The sequence below is a fragment of the Dendrobates tinctorius genome, unplaced genomic scaffold (genome assembly GCF_039654945.1).
Source record: "Dendrobates tinctorius isolate UK_male_01 unplaced genomic scaffold, ASM3965494v1 ptg000116l, whole genome shotgun sequence".
Lineage (NCBI taxonomy): Eukaryota > Metazoa > Chordata > Amphibia > Anura > Dendrobatidae > Dendrobates > Dendrobates tinctorius.
In genome coordinates this window covers 27,773,742-27,797,292 of record NW_027361784.1, presented here as the reverse complement: position 1 = coordinate 27,797,292, position 23,551 = coordinate 27,773,742, and the positions used below count along the sequence as shown (strand labels likewise).

Below are 23,551 nucleotides of genomic sequence, written 5' to 3'. Positions count from 1 at the left end.
AGCTCCTGTGTGAACAGGTCCAAACCTGTTCCTTCATATTCCACTCCTGCCTGCCTGCATCCATACCTGCACCTCCTGTGTGAACAGGTCCAAACCTGTTCCTTCATATTCCACTCCTGCCTGCCTGCATCCATACCTGCACCTGCTGTGTGGACAGGCCCCTACCTGTTCCTTCTCAAGCCGTGCCCGCCTGTCCTGTGTCTCAAGCCGTGCCCGCCTGTCCTGTGTCTCAAGCCGTGCCTGCCTGTCCTGTGTCTCAAGCCGTGCCCGCCCGTCGTGTCTCAAGCCGTGCCCACCTAAACCAGTGTCTCCAAGCCACGCCTGTTTGCCCAGTGTCTCCAAGCCACGCCTGCTTGCCCTGTATCTGTCGTACCTTCTTGCCCTGTGTCTCAGTCTGCCTGTCAGTCACATCTGTCCAAGTGACTTGTCTCCAAGTGGGATCAGCAGCCACAGCCAGACACCACCCTGGAGTGGCACCCGACAGCTATCTGCCGCACAAGCCTGACCTCACCATCAGAGGCTCCAGTGAAGACCAAGGTAGCTGTCGCAGTCACGCCCCTTCCAGGGTAGTCTGGTCTGTGGTACAGTGGGGCCACAACCCCCGACTCGCACCATTCAGCCAAGGCGCGGGCGTGACACACCTCCTCCAAAGGCCTTACTAGTTTGGCCATTTCGGCTCGGGGCTTCAAGACGATATCTTGGTCTTCCAGGTTGACGCAACGCACCAGGACGGTCCCATCCCGCACCGTGGCCAGGGAGCGAGCTACCAGTATGCCAGGGTGCAGGCGCTCCGAGTAGCATGGTTCCACCTGCATCTCCACGCCCTCCAATGGCATTGGGGCGCAGATCGGCAGGGCCACCACCGTCTGCCCTGGGGGAAGCACAAGCAGGGGAGCCGCCGGTGCGATGACTTTGCCTCGCTCTCCTGGCAATCCTGGAGCACTCGCGCCTCTAGCACCAACTGCTGGACGACCTGCCCTTGGGCCGTGCGGGAATCCCACTGGCTCAGGGTCTCCTGCGTGGGGTCATTGAGGAGTATATTGCCGAACTCCCGTAATATGTTCATACCCAAGATAACTTGATGGCGGTCGTTAGTTTCTCCTTGGGTCAGGACCACTCCCCGGCGGCCGAGGGGTTTACCACACAGCGTCATTTGGAGCCATACCACTCCGGTGACAGGAACCGGCAGTTGGTTTGCGGCTACCAGCTTGATCATGGACCCCCACTGGGGCCTTGCTGCCTCCAGGAAATGCTGCCGAAAGTAGGTTGCAGGCATGGTCATTACTTGCGACCCCGTGTCCACTAGGCACCGCACAGCGCGGCCCTCGACTTCTGCCCATACTACTGGGCACTTGGCGACCAGATCTTCGGGACTTCCACCACCCCTTGTTGTGGCTTCCGGCTCCGAGCAGCGTCCCCCCTGCCCGGAGCCCTCTAGTTTAATGTCCTTCGAGGTGGGTATCTCCCTCGCCGCGGACACTCTCGTGCGAAGTGGCCCGGTTCTCCACACTCATAACACCGGGACTGCGAGGCCCGGCCGCCCCGGGCATTGAAGCCACGCCTCCCAGGCGTGGGCTCAGTTCTCTTCTTTACTTTGGCAAGCTCGCCTCGGATACTCTTCAGCTCCTGTCTCACCTCTTCAATCCACTGGGGCTCTCCGGCAGCGTTCACGGATGCCTCCATGCCCCGGGCCTTCCCCACGGGGACCGTCATCCCCTGCTCCTGCTCTCGTACCCGGGCCTGACTCCCCACCTCAGAGAAAGCTATACGTGGGTTCACTCGCATCTGCTCCCGCAATGCATGTTTTATTAACGGGTTCCGGAGTCCAGTCACTAACAGGTCACGTAGGGTAATGTTGATAGGTCCTACCCCTACTCCGTCCTTCCGTTCGATGGCTGTGTATAACTCCTGGAGTACATTCATATACTGGGTGATGGTCTCCCCCTCTCCCTGCATTCGACTGAACAACCGGGTCCTCAACTCTCCCACGTTTGTTGGATCCCCATGAGTTTCTTCCAGAATCCGCAAAACCCTAGCAAAGGTGTTGCGGTGTCCCGGGGGTCTCAACATTACTGAATTCCGGGCTTCTCCATCTAACGCCATGAGAGCTTCCTCCGCTTCTAAATCAGGGGCATTGGATGCATGCGGAAGAGCCCCCGCATGCGCTCTGTCCAGCTCCACAGCAGGGTATTGGAGCCGGAAAACCGTGGCAGGTTGCTTAGCATAGCCCCCAAAGAAATGCTGGATCGGGGGCCCCCATTATCAGCGGCGCCTGCGGCCCCACTTTGGTCGGGAGTACCGCTGTCTGCGCTCGAAGACTGCATCCTGCTGACTACGCCAAATGTGGTACTAGCAGGTACGCAGGATGCAGTGACGAGACGCGAGATGGTCTTGTGATTTTGGTATCAACTTTTATAGGTTTTAGCTAACTATCTGCAGGGATAGTCTAAGCAGCCGAACAAAATAACAGGAATTGTCCTCGCAGGGACTCAATACAAGCAAACACGGAAATATAACAACACGGCTACGTCCGGCAAAGCCGGTCACTTTAGGGCCGCGGTATGGCCGACTACGGGTCCTTAACTATATAGTGTCACTTAACCGGATCGACGTCCCTCGGCGTCCCGGACATTGGTTCTTCGGCATAGCAGCCGCTGGACCCAGCCGCTGAAGATCTGTCGCAGACTTCGAGCGTTCCGACGCTCCGGTGAAGCAGGGGCACGACAGGCCCAGGAGGAGTCCTTGGACAGATGGGCCGCAGCCCCCGGATCGGGGCAAACAGCGGCGATGAGGGGTGGCGGCTGGCAGGCCACCTGCGCAGCCAGCGACTGCAATGGAGGACCCTCGGCGAGCAACGGCCCGGCCCTTGCCGCTGACTGGAGCAGGACAGTGGTGGCCGCCGACGGCACTGAACTAGCCGCGGCCACGGGTAGAAGCGGGGCGGCTGCGGGTGGCGGATGACATGCCGCAGCTGCGGGCTAGAGGAAGGCGGCAGCGGCTGCTGGTGACCGCGGACAGGCCGCAGCCACGGGCTGGAGTAAGGCGGCAGCGGCCGCTGGTGACCGCGGGCAGACCGCAGCCGCGGGCTGGAGTAAGGCAGCGGCTGTTGGTCGACGCGGGGCAGCGGTTCTCGGACATTCGTCTCGGCGCCGTCCCACTGATGTCCAGGGGGAGTGTCTCTCCTGCCTCTGGCCTCCTTCCTGGCTCCGGTGAGTAGCTCTGGCTCTCAGTCGCTCCCACAGTCTCCTGCTCCTTTTGTCCCGTTCTGCTGACTCACTCTGACTCTCATTCCCCGCCCCTTTTAAACCGGCTCCTCCCTCAGCCCTTCTGTCAGTCTTACCAGTCCGTCCCTGAACTTTGTCCCCCGGAAACAGTTTCCCCCGGAACCTAGGTGACGGTCACCTTGGTTCCGACCCGGACACTCGGCGGGGACCCTCTCTCCCACACTTACTTACAGCCAAAGCAAATGGACTATACTCTATACTCCTGCTTCTAGACCTGTCCTCTGCTTTTGACACAGTTGATCACTGCCTCCTACTACAGATCCTATCCTCCTTTGGCATCAAAGACCTCACCTTATCCTGCATCTCCTCATACCTTTCCAACCGCACATTCAGCGTCTCCCACTCCCACACTACCTCTTCATCCCATCCTCTCTCTGTTAGAGTCCCAAGGCTCTGTTCTAGGACCCCTACTCTCCTCAATCTATACACTTGGCCTGGGGCAACTCATAATGTCCCACGGATTCCAGTACCATCTTTATGCTGATGATACTCAGATCTACCTCTCTAGCCCAGACGTCACCTCTTTGCTGTCCAGAATCCCAGAATGTCTATTAGCCATATCCTCTTTCTTCTCCTCTTGCTTCCTCAAGCTCAATGTGGACAAATCTGAACTCATCTTTCCTCCATCTCACAGATCTTCCTTACCTGACCTATCTATCACAATTAACGACATCACGCTTTCCCCCGTACCGGAAGTCCGCTGCCTCGGAGTAACCTTTGACTCTGCCCTGTCCTTCAAACCACACGTCCAAGCTCTTTCTACCTCCAGTCGCCTCCAGCTCAAAAATATTTCCAGAATCCATCCTTTCCTCAAACCTCATTCTACTAAAATGCTTGTGCATGCCCTCATCATCTCCCACCTCGACTACTGCAACATCCTTTTCTGTGGCCTCCCTGCTAACACCCTCGCACCTCTCCAGTCCATCCTTAACTCTGCTGCCCGACTAATTCATCTCCTTGCTACTCCTCCACTTCTCCCCTCTGCAAATCTCTTCACTGGCTCCCATTCCCTGAGCGTATCCAGTGCAAAAATACTAATACTGACCTACAAGGCCATCTATATCCTGTCTCCCTCATATGTCTCTGAACCAATCTCCCGATACCTTCCCTCAAGTAATCTCCGGTCCTCCCAAGACCTCCTTCTCTCCTCCACATTTATTTGCTCCTCACCCACCCACCTCCAAGACTACTCCCGAATATCCCCCATCCTCTGGAATTCTTTGCCCCAACATGTCCGACTATCAACCACATTCGGATCCTTCAGACGGAACCTGAAAACCTACCTCTTCAAGAAAGCTTACAGCCTGCAATGATCCCGCTACCTCCCCACCACTACCAAAGATATCACCTCAACCAACAACGGAACCGTTGCAACCCAACAACCTACTGTCTCCTTTCCCACTACCCTGTAGAATGTAAGCCCGAAAGGGCAGGGTCCTCTCCCCTCTGTATCAGTCTGTCATTGTTAGTTTGTTTACTGAAAGTGATATCTGTAATTTGTATGTAACCCCTTCTCATGTACAGCACCATGGAATCAATGGTGCTCTATAAATAAATAAATAATAATAATAATAATTGGGACAGTTCTCCCATAGTTTTCTTTGAAGTCACTGTCTAGCTAATGAATGAATGCCTTGAATTAAGCCTTCCTCCTTTACTGAATTAGAATTCACCAATAAAATATTTGAAGGTGGGTTTTGTAAACCATAAAACTTGTTTCAATTGCTCTGTTTTCACAATATCCACTGAGACATTCAATTTAGAGGATTCTTTGTGTTCTGCTCTCCAGAATTCCAGCTTCCTGACTGCTGGGGTGTGGTAAAGGGGATGATTGACAGTTCAAGCCAGCAGCAATGTCACAAAGCTGCTATTTTACTCAGTGTTGCCTCTGCAGCAGTGGAGCAGAAGTTGTTTGGGTTTAGGAGTTAACCACATGCTCCAGTGATCCCATAGCAGCACTTACAAGATCAGTAAGAAACCTTTAATTTAATCTTTAAATGGAAAAAGTTTGGGACCACCTGAAGTCTTCCTTGACCTGGTCGTCCAGCCAAACTGAGCAATCGTGAGAGCCTTGGTGAGAGAGGGAAAGAAGAACCCCAAGATCACTGTGGCTGAGCTCCAGAGATGCACTAGGTAGATGGAGAAAGTTCCACAAAGTCAACTATCACTGCAGCCCTGCACCAGTCGGGCCTTTATAGCAGAGTGCTCTGACGGAAGCCTCTCCTGTCAAAATAAGGAAATGGTTGCACTCAATTGCTTTAAGGCGTATCAAATATGAAATGTGAATAGCATAATGGCTTTTGGAATTTAGAAAAAACATATGAGATACTTAGCACAAAATTTGGCCAAAAGATGTGAGCCCATTCACCAACGTCAAGGTGATCTCATTGAACGGGTCCCTATTCTAACTGCCTCATGTGAACTACTGGCTAATAGCAAGATAAAGCCTATATTTATAGGAACCAAAAAGTGATTGGATGTAATTAAAATCACAGCTTGATGAAGGGCGGAGTGCTTAGTCAGAAAGCTAACATACAAATGACAGTAAAAACTGACAGCACATCCTAGTCTGAATAGGTGCAAACCAAAAAACAGCTTACATATCAAAATAAGGAAATGGTTGCTGTTAGGGGTCTGGGTACTGCGTCTGCTCTGCAGGAATCCAGAGCCTCACATTCTGCGGTCTCCTGCTGTCTATCTACTGCAGAGAATTACTTTGCAGCAGACCGCTCCAGAGACGAAGTTCCTCTGTGCTCCTACTGGGCATGCTCACGAGGCGATCTCCCATTGGAGATCGGGAGTCATGTGCCCAGGTCCTGCTCCAGATCTCATTGGTCCATCTCGGAGATCTGGAAGGTCCCACACGGCTATAAAAAGCGCTTGTGACCGTTCGGCCATGCGCTAGTATAGACTTTTCAAGCTAAATGTGTGAATGGTGACGGATGTATGACTCTGGTGACTGAATCATTTGAAACTCCTTCCCTCTGATATTACGCATGTGGACAGGGATTTAGTGCAGCAGTCAGCGCCAGTCAGTGGCAAGCCTTAGGCCACTGTGCATACCGCACCTCTACTCTAGCGTCCGACATTGCGCCTGCCTCCTAGCTTTGTCGACTAGCGGCCGTGCCCTACGTCGCGCTGCAGTTGCAGCTCTCCTTGGCGTCCGCAGTAGCGACGCCGCACACATGGTAGGTCTAGACGGACGCAGCTCGTCTGCCTTGGGTCCTGCTCCTGTGATCAGATACCGTGTGTGCATTTCCCTGTTGTCTGTGACACTAACTGGCTTAGCGTTTTCGTATGTTTATGTTGCCGCGCCTCTGTGTGTGAACAGAGTCCGCTTTGCGCACTTCGGGTGAAGTCTAACCCGTGCGCATTATACCGCCATATTGCTCGTCTGTCATTACCTAGCAGCGGTGTAACACCTACTGCACGGTGGACCCCGAGCGGCGAGCGCACTTTATTATTTTTTTATTTATTTAGTACGTTCCGCCGTTCCTAACAGTTGCGCTCAATTGCATTAAGGCATATCAAATATGAAATACATGAAATGTGAATAGCATAATGGCTTTTGGAATTTAGAAAAAACATATGAGATACTTAGCACAAAATTTGGCCAAAAGATGTGAGCCCATTCACCAACGTCAAGGTGATCTCATTGAACGGGTCCCTATTCTAACTGCCTCATGTGAGCTACTGGCTAATAGCAAGATAAAGCCTATATTTATAGGAAGATAGGAACCAAAAAGTGAAGCCTCTCCTGTGCCAGACATATGAAAGCCCACATAGCGTTTGCTAAAAAACACATGAAGGACTCCCAGACTATGAGAAATAAGATTCTCTGGTCTGATGAGACGAAGATAGAACTTTTTGGTGATAATTCTAAGTGGTATGTGTGTAGAAAACCAGGCACTGCTGATCACCTGCCCAATACAATCCCAACAGTAAAACACTGTGGTGGCAGCATCATGCTATGAGGTTGTCTTTCAGCTGCAAAGACAGAACGACTAGTTGCATTTGAAGTAAACATGAATAAGGCCAAGTACAGAGATATCCTGGATGATAACCTCTTCCAGAGTGCTCTGGACCTCAGACTTGGCCGAAGGTTCACCTTCCAGCAAGACAGTGTCCCTAAGCACACAGGTAAAATAACAAAGGAGTGGCTTCAGAACAACTCTGTCACCATTCTTGACTGGTCCAGCCAGAGCCCTGACCTAAACCCAATTGAGCATCTCTGGAGAGACCTGAAAATGGCTTTCCACCAACATTCACCATCCAGGATGACGGAACTGGAGAGGATCTGAAAATCAATCTGCAAGGAAGAATGGCAGAAGATTCCCAAATCCAGGTATGAAAAACTTGTTGCATTATTCCCAAGAAGACTCATGGCTGTACTAGCTCAAAAGTGTACTTCTACTCAATACTGAGCAAAGGGTCTGAATACTTATACTTATGACCATATTTCAGTTTCTTTTTTAATAAATTTGCAAAAATGTCTACATTTCTAGTTTTTTACAGTCAAAATGGGTGCAGAGTGTACATTAACCCCTTTCTGACATCTGACGTAATGAACCGTCCATGTGACCTGGGCTTGTTTGTCCATGAACGGATCATTACATCATCACGATCGGCCGTGCACACGGGTGTGCGCGGGCGATCACCGCCGGATGTCAGCTGATTCTCACAGTCAACACCCGGCACAAGGTGCCAGGAGCGGTCACGGACCGCTCCTGGCACTTTATCCCCCTGAAATGGGAACGGAGCCCAGTGACCGGAGGTTACCTCTATGACGTCACCCCGGTCACTGAGCTGCGTTCCCGGCCAGGCTGAACTGCGGTGACTTTGGTGAGATCCCTGCCAGCACCGTGAGCGCTCACTGTGCTAGTGGGGATCTCACCTGATCTCATCGCAGCTCAGCCTGGCTGGGAACGGAGCTCAGTGACCAGAGATAACCTCTATGACTTCACCCCTGTCACTGACACTGCATTCCCAGCAGCTCATTCACCAGTGAGTTTTCAGCTGGGACGGTCGCATCTTAGGGCTGTCCAGGTTGAAAACTAATTATCCAACAGACATGGATTACTGTGTGGGACAGAACGACGGACAGGTATGGTATATTGTTGGTTTATTATTTTATTTTTATTACAGGAGATCGAGGGCTTTGCTGGGATTAGGCGATACAGTAAGTATGGTTTAATTGAGAATAATAAAGGAGTCTGTGTCATTTTTTTCAAATGAAGGACTTTATTCTGGCTGTGTCTTATTTACAATACAACTATAGGATTAGTAATAGATAGGTATCTTATAGACGCTTCTCCATTACTAAGCCGTGGTCTTGATGTCACGTTTGTATTGTCAGGTGACATCAACCCCACAAATATTACCTAACTTGCCACCGCTACAGGGCAAGTGGGAAGAGCCGTGCAAAGCGCCAGAATTGGCGCATCTAATAGATGTGCCTTTTATGGGCAGCTGCAGGCTGCTATTTTTGGGCTTGGGGGTCAATATCCATGGCCCATTACCAGCCTGAGAATATCAGCCCTTATCTTTGAGCTTTAGCAAGGCTGGTTGTCTAAAATTATTTATTTAAATAATTAAAAAAAACAGCATAGTGTCCCCCTCTATTCTTGAAAACTAGCCCTGCTGAAGCTGACAGCTGAGGGTTGCAGCCCCCAGCTGTGAGGTTTATCTGGCTGGTTATCAAAAATAGGGGGGAATCCACCCTGTTTTTTTTTTTTTTAAATTACCGTATTTATTTACAGAGCAGGAGCGGCTGATGAATACTCCCATCGCCCGCTCCTGCTGACACTATTATTAGCAGCACGGGTAGGTTGATGGGAGTAATAGCCCCATCAGTCCCCGCCTTCTGTCTCTTTTATTACTTAAATGTAACTCTCATCATTCTCCCCTGCTCGCGCCGATCGCCGGCAGAACAGGGGAGAATGATGAGAGCCGAGTTCAGCACCCGGCGCCGGGGAACAGCGCTTACTGTAACACTTCTTCTGATGCGTGGCACATGGATGACATCCATGTGTGTTATGTGTATGCACATGTGCGGGACGTTTTAAGGTCCGTGTTGACATGAAAAAACAGACATGTCAGCGTGTTTTGCCCACGGACACATGGTCCGTGGAAACACACTGACATGTGCACAGACCCATTTAATTGAATAGGCAAATAGTGCTATGTTCCTCACGAGTCTCTCCGCATGGCTAAGTAGCACTGTACAGCCACATATGGGGTATTGCCACGTTCAATAGAAATTGTGGAACAAATGTTGTTGCCATTTTTACCCACTTCTTGTGTGAAATGTAAAATCTTTGGCTAAAACAAAATTTTGTTGGTATAAATGTAGTTATTTTGTCCTCACTGCCCAAGGGTATAAAATTCTGTGACACACCCATGGTGTAAATATGATCACTGCACCCCTAGATGAATTCAGTGAGAGGTGTAGTTCGTAAAATGGGATCACTTATGGGGAGGTTCTGCTGTTTTGGCACCTCATGGACTCTCCCAGTGGGTCATGGCACCTGCAAACCATAACAGTAAAATCTGGCGCTCCTTCCCTTCCGAGCTATGCCATGCACCAAAACAGTGGCTTACCCCCACATATGGGGTATCACCATACAACAACTCTTGGGATCCAATTTCTCCTTTTACCCTTGGGAAAATAAAAAATTGGGGTTGATTTTTTTTATTTTTACTGCTCTACGCTATAAACTTCTGTGAAGTACTTGGGGGTTAAAAGTGCTAACCACACAACTAGATAAGTTCCGTAGGGTGTCTAGTTTCCAAAATGGGGTCACTTCTGGGGGTTTCCACTGTTTAGGCACATCAGGGGCTCTCCAAAGGTGACATGGTGTCCAGTCTTAATTCCAGCCAATTTTGTATTGAAAAAGTAAAACGTGCTCCTTCCCAGCTCTGCCATGTGCCCAAACAGTGGTTTACCTCCACATATGGGGTATCAGCATACTCAGGACAAATTGCACAACAACTTTTAGGGTCCAATTTCTCCTGTTACCCTTGTTAAAATAATATATGAAACTAAAATTGAACTTTTTGGACATAATGACCATTGTTACTTTTGAAGGAAAAAGAGAAAAGCTTGGAAGCCTAAGATTACCATCCCAACTGTGAAACACGGGGGTGAGAGCATCATGCTGTTGGGTTGTTTTGCTGCAGGAAGGACTGGTTCACTTCACAAAATAGATGAGAAAAGATTATGTGGCAATACGGAATCAACATCTCAAGACATCAGCCATGAAAGTGAAAGCTTGGGCGGAAATTGGGCTTCCAAATGGACAGTGACCCGGTGCATACTGCCAAAATGGTAACAAATTGGCTTAAGGACAACAAAGTAAATGTTTTGGAGTGGCCATCACAAAGCCCTGGTCTCAATCCTATTGAAAATTTATGGGCAAAGCTGAAAAGGCTGATGTGAGGAAGACGACTAACAAACCTGAATCAGTTTACACCAGTTTTGTCAGGAGGGATGGGCCCAAATTCCGACCAACTATTGTGAGAAGCTTGTGGGAGGAGATCCCAAATGTTTGACCCAAGTTATTCAGTTTAAGGGCAATGACACAAAAATACTAATGAAATGGATGTAAACTTTTGACTTTGCAGTAAGTAATAAAAATGCCTTAAAACATTCTCTATCATTCTGGCATTTGGCAAATATTCATAACTAGCTTGCCCGTGCGAAATTTTCGCACATTGGTAGTCGGGGGCGCAGGCAATTTCAGAAAAAGCAAGCTGGTCAAATGTAAATGTATTTCATGAGATTATGAACACAGACAGGTATTTATATATGTAGCTTGGTAATACACTAAATTGGTTTGATAAGTAAAGGCCAAATAATGTCTTCCGGTTGAGATGCCACCTGCAGGTCATTGTGTCTTTCTGTCAGTTTATGAAACTAAATGTTTAAACTGTATTTAGTCATAAAATTGTGAATGTGTGGTTTGTTTTGCTCTTTTCTTGCTGAAGGGAGCAAGATTACCTTTCAAATGGTGTATCATGTGTGTGTTTGGGGCGAAGTAATCTGTGAAAAAGCAGTGCATGTTTACAAATGTGTTTGCATATGTGACTCACCATTTGTTTGTGGGTCGAAGTAATCACCGAAAAAGCAGGACATTTATACAAATGTGTTTGCATATATGACTCACTTGCAGTGAAGTTTGCAATCCTCCAATGTGCCTGCAATAGGCTGGGCAAGTACTTGAGTAAGCTGGAAAGACCCCAAGGCAAATGTTTGGATTTGTTTGTGATGTCTGTAAGCAGCTTTGTGGTAGTGTGCTTTGGGGTACTGTGGTGCCACCTGCAGGTCATTTTTCCTTACTGCAGGTTTATGAAAATTAATGTTTAAACTGTACAGTATTTTGTGATCAAATCGTGGATGTGTGGTTTGTTTGGCTATTTTCTTGCTGAAGGGGGCAAGTTTACCTTTCAAATGGTGTATCATTTGTGTGTGTGGGTGCAGTATAAACGGAGATGCAAAGTAATCACCGAAAAACAGTGTTTAGAAATAATAGAATAGACTATGGTAATTGTAATTGACCTATAATAGGAAAGATCTATTCTGATTTCATGTGAGATATTGAGAAAAACATGCCGATGTGTCTTTTCATATAGTGCATGTAAACCAATGGTTTCGTGTGTATGTATATGTATATATACTGTGTATATATACAGTGTGTATATATATATATACAGTATATATATATATATATACATATATATATATATATATATATATTTGTCATGGCCGAAAGTGTTGGCACCCTCGAAATTGTTCCAGAAAATGAAAAAAGGCAAATTGGACATCATATTAACAGGCAGGTGGTTGCTACCTAGTGTGTTCTACTCGGCGCCAGCTCAAAGCTGTCACTGACAGCATCTGCCAGCAATTCAGCTGCTCCACATCAACAGAGCAGCTCTACTTCTTCCAGGCTGCCCTGTCGATGGAGCGTTACTGCTGGCATCATGCTGATTGATAGTCAGCTCCCCACAGTTATGCAGCTGGGAGCCAGCTGTCTATCAGCATGAAAACGGCAATCACTCCCCGTCATCTGAGCAAAGCCGAAAAGAAGCCACTGAATCGCCGGCAGAAGTGGTCAGTGACTGCTCTGTGCCGGCAGAGATTGGCACCGGGCACAACAGGTAGGTAGTTAGCAACTACCTGCTTGTTAGTTCTTACAGTTGTGGCCAAAAGTATTGACAGCCTTGCAATTCTGTCAGATAATACTCAGTTTCTTCCTGAAAATGATTGCAAACACAAATTCTTTGGTATTATTATCTTCATTTAATTTGTCTTAAATGAAAAAACACAAAAATAATTGTCCTAAAGCCAAATTGGATATAATTCCACACCAAACATAAAAAAGAGGGTGGACAAAAGTATTGGCACTGTTTGAAAAATCATGTGATGCTTCTCTAATTTGTGTAATTAACAGCACCTGTAGCTTACATGTGGCACCTAACAGGTGTTGGCAATAACTAAATCACACTTGCAGCCAGTTGACATGGATTAAAGTTGACTCAACCTCTGTCCTGTGTCCTTGTGTGTACCACATTGAGCATGGAGAAAAGAAAGAAGACCAAAGAACTATCTGAGGACTTGAGAAACCAAATTGTGAGGAAGCATGAGCAATCTCAAGGCTACAAGTCTATCTCCAAAGACCTGAATGTTCCTGTGTCTACCGTGCGCAGTGTCATCAAGAAGTTTAAAGCCCATGGCACTGTGGCTAACCTCCCTAGATGTGGACGGAAAAGAAAAATTGACAAGAGATTTCTACGCAAGATTGTGCGGATGTTGGATAAAGAACCTCAACTAACATCCAAACAAGTTCAAGCTGCACTGCAGTCCGAGGGTACAACAGTGTCAACCCGTACTATCCGTCGGCGTCTGAATGAAAAGGGACTGTATGGTAGGAGACCCAGGAAGACCCCACTTCTTACCCCGAGACATAAAAAAGCCAGGCTGGAGTTTGCCAAAACTTACCTGAAAAAGCCTAAAATGTTTTGGAAGAATGTTCTCTGGTCAGATGAGACAAAAGTAGAGCTTTTTGGGCGAAGGAATCAACATAGAGTTTACAGGAGAAAAAAAGAGGCATTCAAAGAAAAAAACACGGTCCCTAAAGTCAAACATGGCGGAGGTTCCCTGATGTTTTGGGGTTTCTTTTCTGCCTCTGGCACTGGACTGCTTGACTGTGTGCATGGCATTATGAAGTCTGAAGACTACCAACAAATTTTGCAGCATAATGTAGGGCCCAGTGTGAGAAAGCTGGGTCTCCCTCAGAGGTCATGGGTCTTCCAGCAGGACAATGACCCAAAACACACTTCAAAAAGCACTAGAAAATGGTTTGAGAGAAAGCACTGGAGACTTCTAAGGTGGCCAGCAATGATTCCAGACCTGAATCCCATAGAACACCTGTGGAGAGATCTAAAAATGGCAATTTGGAGAAGGCACCCTTCTAATATCAGGGACCTGGAGCAGTTTGCCAAAGAAGAATGGTCTAAAATTCCAGCAGAGCATTGTAGGAAACTCATTGATGGTTACCGGAAGCGGTTGGTCGCAGTTATTTTGGCTAAAGGTTGTGCAACCAAGTATTAGACTGAGGGTGCCAATACTTTTGTCTGGCCCATTTTTGGAGTTTTGTGTGAAATGATCAATGTTTTGCTTTTTTGCTTCATTCTCTTTTGTGTTTTTCATTTAAGACAAATTAAATGAAGATAATAATACCAAAGAATTTGTGTTTGCAATCATTTTCAGGAAGAAACTGAGTATTATCTGACAAAATTGCAGGGGTGTCAATACTTTTGGCCACAACTGTAGGTCCATGGTAAAACTTAGTATATTCCAGGATAACTCCTTAAAACTCTGTTTACTCTAATGCTGGAGTGTTTGAGAGAAAAACATTCCTGGCTGCAATCGTGATGATTCATGCAACATTAAAGGGGTTGTCCCATGAACAAAAGTACATTTTAATCAATAGATCTTGGAATAATAAGTTCCACAATTGGATATACTGTATTTAAATCAAATGTTCCAGTGCGGAGATAATCTTATACATGTGCCCCGGCTGTGTACTGTGTAATGGCTGTGTCTAATCATGCAGGAACATGGTCTGGGGAGAACGCAAAAGAGTATACTGACATTATAGCAGGGGATTGCAGCTGATTCTTTTTGCAAATAACATATTTCACTGCCTGTTTTTAGTCAATGTTTTACCTCAATGAAGGAATCAGCTGTGATCCCCTGCTGTAATGTATGTATACTCTTTTGCTTCCTCCCCTGCCCAGGAGATGAGTTATGATCAGACCATATTTCTGTACGGTCAGACACCTCCATTATCATTGCCCGCTCCCACACTTCCCATCATTGCCCTCTCCCACACATCCCATCATTGCCCTCTTCACACTTCCATCATTGCCCTCTCCCACACTTCCATCATTGCCCTCTCCCACACTTCCATCATTGCCCTCTCCCACACATCCCATCATTGCCCTCTCCCACACATCCCATCATTGCCCTCTCCCACACATCCCATCATTGCCCTCTCCCACACTCCCATCATTGCCCTCTCCCACACTTCCATCATTGCCCTCTGCCACACATCCCATCATTGCCCTCTCCCACACATCCCATCATTGCCCTCTCCCACACATCCCATCATTGCCCTCTCCCACACTCCCATCATTGCCCTCTCTCACACTTCCATCATTGCCCTCTCCCACACTTCCATCATTGCCCTCTCCCACACATCCCATCATTGCCCTCTCCCACACATCCCATCATCGCCTTCTCCCACACTCCCATCATTGCCCTCTCCCACACACCCCTACTCCCTCTCATTGTCTTCTCCCCAGTGCATTGACAAAGGCGCGCATTGCATTCTGACGTCATCAAGCCACGCACGTCTGTGTTAGAGAGAGAGAGCGCCGGGCAGGAAGCTGCCATTTTCTCTTGTAGGCAGCTGTGCCGCATATGATGTACATGATGTATAATCTACATTAATTAGATAAACCTCAAACAAAAATAGCAAGTGATTGTAGGCTGGTTTGGTGAAACGAGTAATTGTTGTTTTTGACACCGACCATTCAAAATCACCCAAAAGACTGATTGTTGGATTTTTTGGTGATCATCAGCACTGGCCGCATTATCAGCTGAAAAAAATCTTATATTGGCACATGTAGCATGTGGTGTATACTGGGGCCATCAACAAAATTTCTAGTTTGCTTGACGAACAATCGCTTGATGGGTCATTTTCGTCTAATGTGTATGGGGGCCCTTAAAAGGAATCTATCAGCAGGTTTTAGCTATTTAATCTGAGAGCAGCATAATGTATTGGCAGAAACCCTGATTTCACTGATGTGTCTCTTGCTCAGCATCTTGCTGTAGATTCAGTACAATCAGTGTTTTTTTTTCAGCAGGAGATTATCACTACAAGATTAGGTGTCATATGTACAACAATACAAAAACCATTTAGCACAGCTATATAAGTGGTGGTGCAGCAAGTAGGATCCTAGTCCGTAATCATATGAATATAGAAACTTGGCACACACTATATATATTTTCCAGTGAAAAGGTAGATTTTAATGTACAGTACATACAGTATAGACGTTTCGGTCACATTGACCTTCATCACAGTACTGCAAAAAATAATTGAAATAGTCAAAACAACAGAAGTATATACAATAATCAAAGTATCTGGGACGCAGAAGAAATTGAAGATGAGTTTATAAAAAAAAGGAGAGCATAAATGCCCAAAGGACCAAGATAACTATAACATCAGCATGAATCATTCATTAATTACAGGATAAACATACCTATGTATTGTACTGCTGTCATTTGCATTATGTTCAAAAGAAGGAGAGGCAAAAAAGGTAAGTGGTCCTGTGTGGTGAAAAGATAAGTATCTCCTGTTATATGCTGTTGACTATAGTACATTGTGAGAGGTGACAGGAGGAGTTAATGAGTACATACCCCCCAGGAGTAGAATCATAGAATCATAGAATCGTAGAGTTGGAAGGGACCTCCTGGGCCATCTGGTCCAACCCCCTGCTCAAAGCAGGATTCGCTAAATCATCCCAGTCAGATGTTTGTCCAGCCTCTGTTTGAAGACTTCCATTGAAGGAGAACTCACCACTTCTCGTGGCAGCCTGTTCCACTCATTGATCACTCTAACTGTCAAAAAGTTTTTTCTAATATCTAATCTGTGTCTCCTCCCATTCAGTTTCATCCCATTGCTTCTAGTCTTTCCTTGTGCAGATGAGAATAAAGTTGATCCTTCTACAATGTGACAGCCCTTGAGATATTTGTAGACAGCTATTAAGTCTCCTCTCAGTCTTCTCTTTTGCAAACTAAACATTCCCAAATCCTGCAACCTTTCCTCATAAGACAGGGTTTGCAGACCGGTCACCATTCTGGTCGCTCTTTTCTGAACTTGCTCCAGTTTGTTGATGTCTTTTTTAAAATGTGGTGCCCAAAACTGGACACAATATTCCAGATAAGGTCTGACCAAAGACGAGTAGAGGGAAATAATGACTTCACGTGATCTAGACTGTATGCTTCTGTTAATACATCCTAGAATTGCATTTGCCTTTTTTGCTGCTGCATCACACTGTTGACTCATATTCAGTCTGTGATCTATTAGTATACCCAAGTCTTTTTCACATGTGCTGTCACTTAGCCCTATTCCTCCCAGGGACAAAAGGCACAATTATGCAGAGTCTGTGGAATAAGGCCGGGGGTCGCAGTAACCGACGCAAAATACGGTCCGTAGTTTACAGGCGTGATACGGATGAATGACCCCTAAATAGTGATCTGTATGTCATCCGTAAGCAAGGTGTGGTCGCGTATTTTGTGCATGTAAGCATCCGTATGTAATCCGTATGGAATCCGTATGCAATCCGTATGGCGAGATTTTCTTGCCGCCTTGCAAAATGGACATATAATGGAGCCCTATGACAGGGTTTCTAACAGAAATGAAATAATAGATATAGACACATAGAATGCATATATATACTGTATATATATATAAATATACATATATACATACATGTCATTGTGACAAACATATATATATATTTATATTTCACAGAGTTCTTCATAGCAGAATAGCCGCTAATTAAATTGCCGGCTTCTATCAAATCATTCCTCAACCAGACATGAAATGACACGTGGTTTACATTCAGTAAAGCATTTCATTTCATGTTTTTTTAATATGTCCCTGACTAATAATTAGATGAGGGTTTGTGTGCAAAATTTGGGAGTTGTAGTTGTTATTTTAAGGGGTTAATTCGTTGTTAAAAAATGCGTGGGATTCTCATTGCCCTGTAGCGGTGGCGAATGGGTTAATCTAAAGCCCCCCCGTTACACACTGCGATATCGCTAGCAATATCGCTGTAAAGTCACCGATTTTGTGACGTTGCAGCGATATTGCTAGCGATATCGCTGCATGTGATACTTACCTCCGATCGGCTCCCCCGCTGGTTATTGCTGATCGTGCGAGAAGCTCCGGGACCATTCCTCGTCGGGCGCTTCCTGCTGGGCTTCCTGTGGCGCCGACGAGTGGCGCGTGGAGCCGGGCGGGAGGACGCAGGATCGCCGTGTCTGACAGGTAAGTAGCGATCCCCGACCATCGCTATGTCGCTGGTGAGATCTGCCTGTGTGGCAGCTCACTAGCGACCACCTAGCGATGCACCAGCGATCCTGAACGCGTCATATCACGCTAGTCGGGATCGCTGGTGCATCGCTAGGTGTAACGGTACCCTAACAAAGGGTTAATGTCACCTTACAATCGAATGGTGACATTAACCCTTTGTTAGATTAACCCACTCGCCACCACTATAGGGCAATGGGAAGCCCACGCATTTTTTAACAACGAATTAACCCCTTAAAATAACAGCTACAACTCCCAAATTTTGCACACAAACCCTCATCTAATTATTAGTCAGGGACATATTAACCCCTTCGCACCCGAGCCTGTTTTTGATTTCGTGACCGGGCCAATTTTTTCAATTCTGACCAGTGTCACTTTATGAGGTCATAACTCTAGAACGCTTCAACGGATCCTACTGATTCTGACATTGTTTTCTCATGACATATTGTACTTCATGATGGTGGTAAAAAATTTTAGATATGATCTGCACTTATTTGTTAAAAAAATCAAAATTTGGCAAAAATTTAGAAAATTTTGCAATTTTCAAACTTTTAATTTTTATGCCCTTAAATCAGAGAGTGATATCGCACAAAATAGTTAATAAATAACATTTCCCACATGTCTACTTTACATCTGCACAATTTTGGAAACATAATTTTTTTTTTTAGGAAGTTATAAGGGTTAAAAGTTGACCAGCGATTTCTCATTTTTACAACAAAATTTGCAACACCATTTTTTTTAGGGACCACCTCACATTTGAAGTGAGTTTGGGGGGTCAATATGACAGAAAATACCCCAAATTGACACCATTCTAAAAACTGCACCTCTCAATGTACTCAAAACCACATTCAAGAAGTTTATTAACCCTTCAGGTGCTTCACATGAATGAATGGAATATGGAAGGAGAAAATAAACATTTAACTTTTTTTCACAAACATTTTACTTCAAAACCATTTTTTTTTATTTTCACAAGTGTAAAAAGAGAAAATGAACCACTAAATTTTTTGTGCAATTTCTCCCGAATACGCCAATACCCCGTATGTGGGGCTAAACCACTGTTTGCGCACACGGCAGAGCTCAGAACAGAAGGAGTGCCGTTTGACTTTTTCAATGCAGAATTGGCTGGAATTGAGATCGGATGCCATGTCGCATTTGGAGAGCCCCTGATGTACCTAAACAGTGGAAACCCCCCACAAGTGACCCCATTTTGGAAATTAGACCCCCCCCAGGGACTTATCTAGATGTGTGGTGAGCACTTTGAACCCCCAAGTGTTTCACTAAAGTTTATAATGTAGAGCCGTGAAAATAAAAAAAAATCATTTTTTTTCCACAAAAATGAACTTTTAGCCCTCAATTTTTATTTTCACAAGGGTAACAAGAGAAATTGGACCCTAAGAGTTGTTGTCCAATTTGTCCTGAGTACGCTGGTATGCCATATGTTGGAGAAAACTACTGTTTGGGCACACGGTGGGGCTCGGAAGGGAAGTAGTGACGTTCTGAAATGCAGACTTTGATGGAATGGTCTGCGGGTGTCATGTCGCGTTTGCAGAGCCCCTGATGTACCTAAACAGTGGCAACCCCCCACAAGTGACCCCATTTTGGAAACTAGACCCCCCAAGGAACTTATATAGATGTGTGGTGAGCACTTTGAACCCCCAAGTGTTTCAGTAAAGTTTATAATGTAGAGGCGTGAAAATAAAAAAATCATTTTTTTTCCACAAAAATGATCTTTTAGCCCCCAATTTTTATTTTCACAAGGGTAACAGGAGAAATTGGACCCTAAGAGTTGTTGTCCAATTTGTCCTGAGTATGCTGGTATGCCATATGTTGGAGAAAACTACTGTTTGGGCACACGGTGGGGCTCGGAAGGGAAGTAGTGACGTTCTGAAATGCAGACTTTGATGGAATGGTCTGTGGGTGTCATGTCGCGTTTGCAGAGCCCCTGATGTACCTAAACAGTGGAAACCCCACACAAGTGACCCCATTTTGGAAACTAGACCCCCCAAGGAACTTATCTAGATGTGTGGTGAGCACTTTGAACCCCCAAGTGTTTCAGTAAAGTTTATAATGTAGAGGCGTGAAAATAAAAAAATCATTTTTTTTTCCACAAAAATGATCTTTTAGCCCCCAATTTTTATTTTCACAAGGGTAACAGGAGAAATTGGACCCTAAGAGTTGTTGTCCAATTTGTCCTGAGTACGCTGGTACGCCATATGTTGGAGAAAACTACTGTTTGGGCACACGGTGGGGCTCGGAAGGGAAGTAGTGATGTTCTGAAATGCAGACTTTGATGGAATGGTCTGTGGGTGTCATGTCGCGTTTGCAGAGCCCCTGATGTACCTAAATAGTGGAAACCCCCCACAAGTGACCCCATTTTGGAAACTAGACCCCCCAAGGAACTTATATAGATGTGTGGTGAGCACTTTGAACCCCTAAGTGTTTCAGTAAAGTTTATAATGTAGAGGCGTGAAAATAAAAAAATCATTTTTTTTCCACAAAAATGATCTTTTAGCCCCCAATTTTTATTTTCACAAGGGTAACGGGAGAAATTGGACCCTAAGAGTTGTTGTCCAATTTGTCCTGAGTCCTGAGTACGCTGGTACCCCATATGTGGGAGAAAACTACTGTTTGGGCACACGGTGGGGCTCGGAAGGGAAGTAGTGACGTTCTGAAATGCAGACTTTGATGGAATGGTCTGCGGGCGTCATATTGCATTTACAGAGCCCCTGATGTACCTAAACAGTGGAAACCCCCAATTCTAATTCCAACCCTAACCCCAACACACCCCTAACCCTAATCTCAGCCCTAACCATAACCCTAACCACAAACCTAACACCAACACACCCATAACCTTAATCCCAGCCCTAGCCCTAACCCTAGCCCTAGCCCTAACCCTAGCCCTAACCCTAGCCCTAGCCCTAACCCTAACCCTAGCCCTAACCCTAGCCCTAGCCCCTGCATTTTTTTTGTTTACTTTTTTTTTTTACTTTTTTTTTTATTTTTGTCACAAGATCGCTGCCCTGCGATCTGACTCATAGTAACGCCACTTCACCTCTGATCATCTGTCAGTGTGAGATCAGAGGAGAAGCAGCGTTACTATGTGACAAGATCGCTGCCTGGCACATAATAACGCGACTTCTCCTCTGATCTCACAATGACAGATGATCAGAGGTGAAGCAGCGTTACTGTGTGACAAGATCGCTGCCTGGCACAGCTGTGCCAGGCAGCGATCAGCTGTGCCAGGCAGCGATCTAGTCACACAATAACGCTGCTTCACCTCTGATCAGCTGTCAGTGTTAGATCAGAGGGAGAAGCCGCGTTACAATGAGGGAGATCGCCGGGAAACAAGCAGCTTTCCCAGCGATCGCTCCCATTGGCTGCTGTGACGCTGACGTCATCGGGACCTGAACCAATCAGGTCTCGATGACGTCGGGGGTCCCAGCATGCATTGCGCACCGGGATCCCCGCGTTGGAAGGTATGTGGGGGTCCCAGGGGGCACAAAACCGCCGACAGTAGATAAACGTCGGCGCTGCACAAAGCCCAGCAAGCGCCAACGTTTATCTACTGTGGGCGGTCGTGAAGAGGTTAAAAAAACATGAAATGAAATGCTTTACTGAATGTAAACCACGTGTCATTTCATGTCTGGTTGGGGAATGATTTGATAGAAGCCGGCAATTTAATTAGCGGCTATTCTGCTATGAAGAACTCTGTGAAATATAAATATATATATATGTTTGTCACAATGACATGTATGTATATATATATATATATATATATATGTATTCTACCGTGTTTCCCCGAAAGTAGGACCCCCCCGAAAGTAAGACAGGGTGGGGGTTACGGGGGTCCTTCAATGTAAGGCCTCCCCCGAATGTAAGGCAGGGTTGGGGGCCGCTGTGAAATGTAAGGCCCTTACCTTTGGGCCGCCGCTGTCCCCCATTGGGTCCCCAGGCTCCAGAGGTGTCCTCAGGTGCAGCTGGGCGGGTCCAGCGCTCATGGGGTTAACTCGCCGTGTTAACCCCGCAATCCGCCCAGCTCAACAGCTCATTGGCCGCCCCTGTTCCCCACGTCACCGCCGGCCCCCGGCTCGAGCACTGATTGGTCCAGCAGCTCGGGCTGTAATTGGCCGCCCCAGCCCCACGTCACCGCTGTTTCCCTGCTGATTGGCACAGCGTTCCCTGCAGCACAGGCCTTCCGCACCCACAGCCGCACCGCAGAGGAAAACATCCAGCATTTAAAAACCAAGTAGGGAAACATGTACTGTATAGGGTATGGGGCTGTGTGCAGTGGGATACGGCACTGTTATGGGGTGTGGGGCTGTGTGCAGTGGGATACGGCACTGTTATGGGGTGTGGGGCTGTGTGCAGTGGGATACGGCACTGTTATGGGGTGTGGGGCTGTGTGCAGTGGGATACGGCACTGTTATGGGGTATAACAGCATGTTAATAAATTTTAATTTATTGGCTAAAAAGAAATTGTCATTTTTTTTCGGCTAATGTAAGACCTCCCCCGAAAGTAAGACAGGGTGGGACTTTTTGGGGTAAAATTAATGTAAGACAGGGTCTTACTTTCGGGGAAACACGGTATGTGTATATATCTATTCTTTCTTTCTTTATTACACCTGTCAGTGTGAGTTTACTGTATAGCGCACTGAATTGCCGGCTCTTCTAAAAGACACCGGGTGCGTATTTCTCGCAAGTCACATGTGTGGTCCGTGTGTAATCCGTATTTTTTGCGAACCCATAGACTTGCATTGGCGTATTACAGGCGTAGTACGCTGACAATCGCAGCATGCTGCGATTGGCATGGACCTTAGAATATACCCGAGAAATATACGGCTGTTGGGAGCAAACCCATAGAGAATCATTTGTCTGTGTGTAATGCGTGCTTTTAACGCCTCTCACTCGTCCGTATTCCTCGCCAATGTGACCCCGGCCTAAGAATGGAGACTACTCCTTGTTAGCAGACAAAACAATAGAGCAAAGTGTCCTACAGCAGTGTAGGACACATTTCTCTATTGTTTTGTCTGCTAACAAGGAGTATTCCCCATTCTTATTCTACAGACTCTGCATGATTGTGCCTTTTGTCCCTACTCCCAGGGGGGGGGGGGGTATGTACTCATTAACTCCTCCTGTCACCTCTCACAATGTACTATAGTCAACAGCATATAATAGGAGATACTTATCTTTTCACCACACAGGACCACTTACCTTTTTTGGCTCTCCTTCTTTTGAACATAATGCAAATGACAGCAGTACAATACATAGGTATCTTTATCCTGTAATTAATGAATGATTCATGCTGATGTTATAGTTATCTTGGTCCTTTGGGCATTTATGCTCTCCTTTTTTTTTATAAACTCATGAATGTGCTATTAATGTCTGATATGTTTTGGACATCATCTTCAATTTCTTCTGCGTCCCAGATACTCTGATTATTGTATATACTTCTGTTGTTTTGATTATTTCAATTATTTTTTGCAGTACTGTGATGAAAGTCAATGTGACCGAAACGTCTATACTGTATGTACTGTATATTAAAATCTACCTTTTCACTGAAAAATATATATAGTGTGTGCCAAGTTTCTATATTCATATGTACAA

General features: G+C 46.3%; 1 protein-coding gene across 1 annotated transcript in view; it reads left to right on the top strand.

The window, feature by feature from the left end:
- Window positions 1-23,551, top strand: part of LOC141101197 (uncharacterized) — a 259,136-nt gene that overhangs the window by 156,304 nt on the left and 79,281 nt on the right. The gene's annotated exons all lie outside the window — the stretch shown is intronic.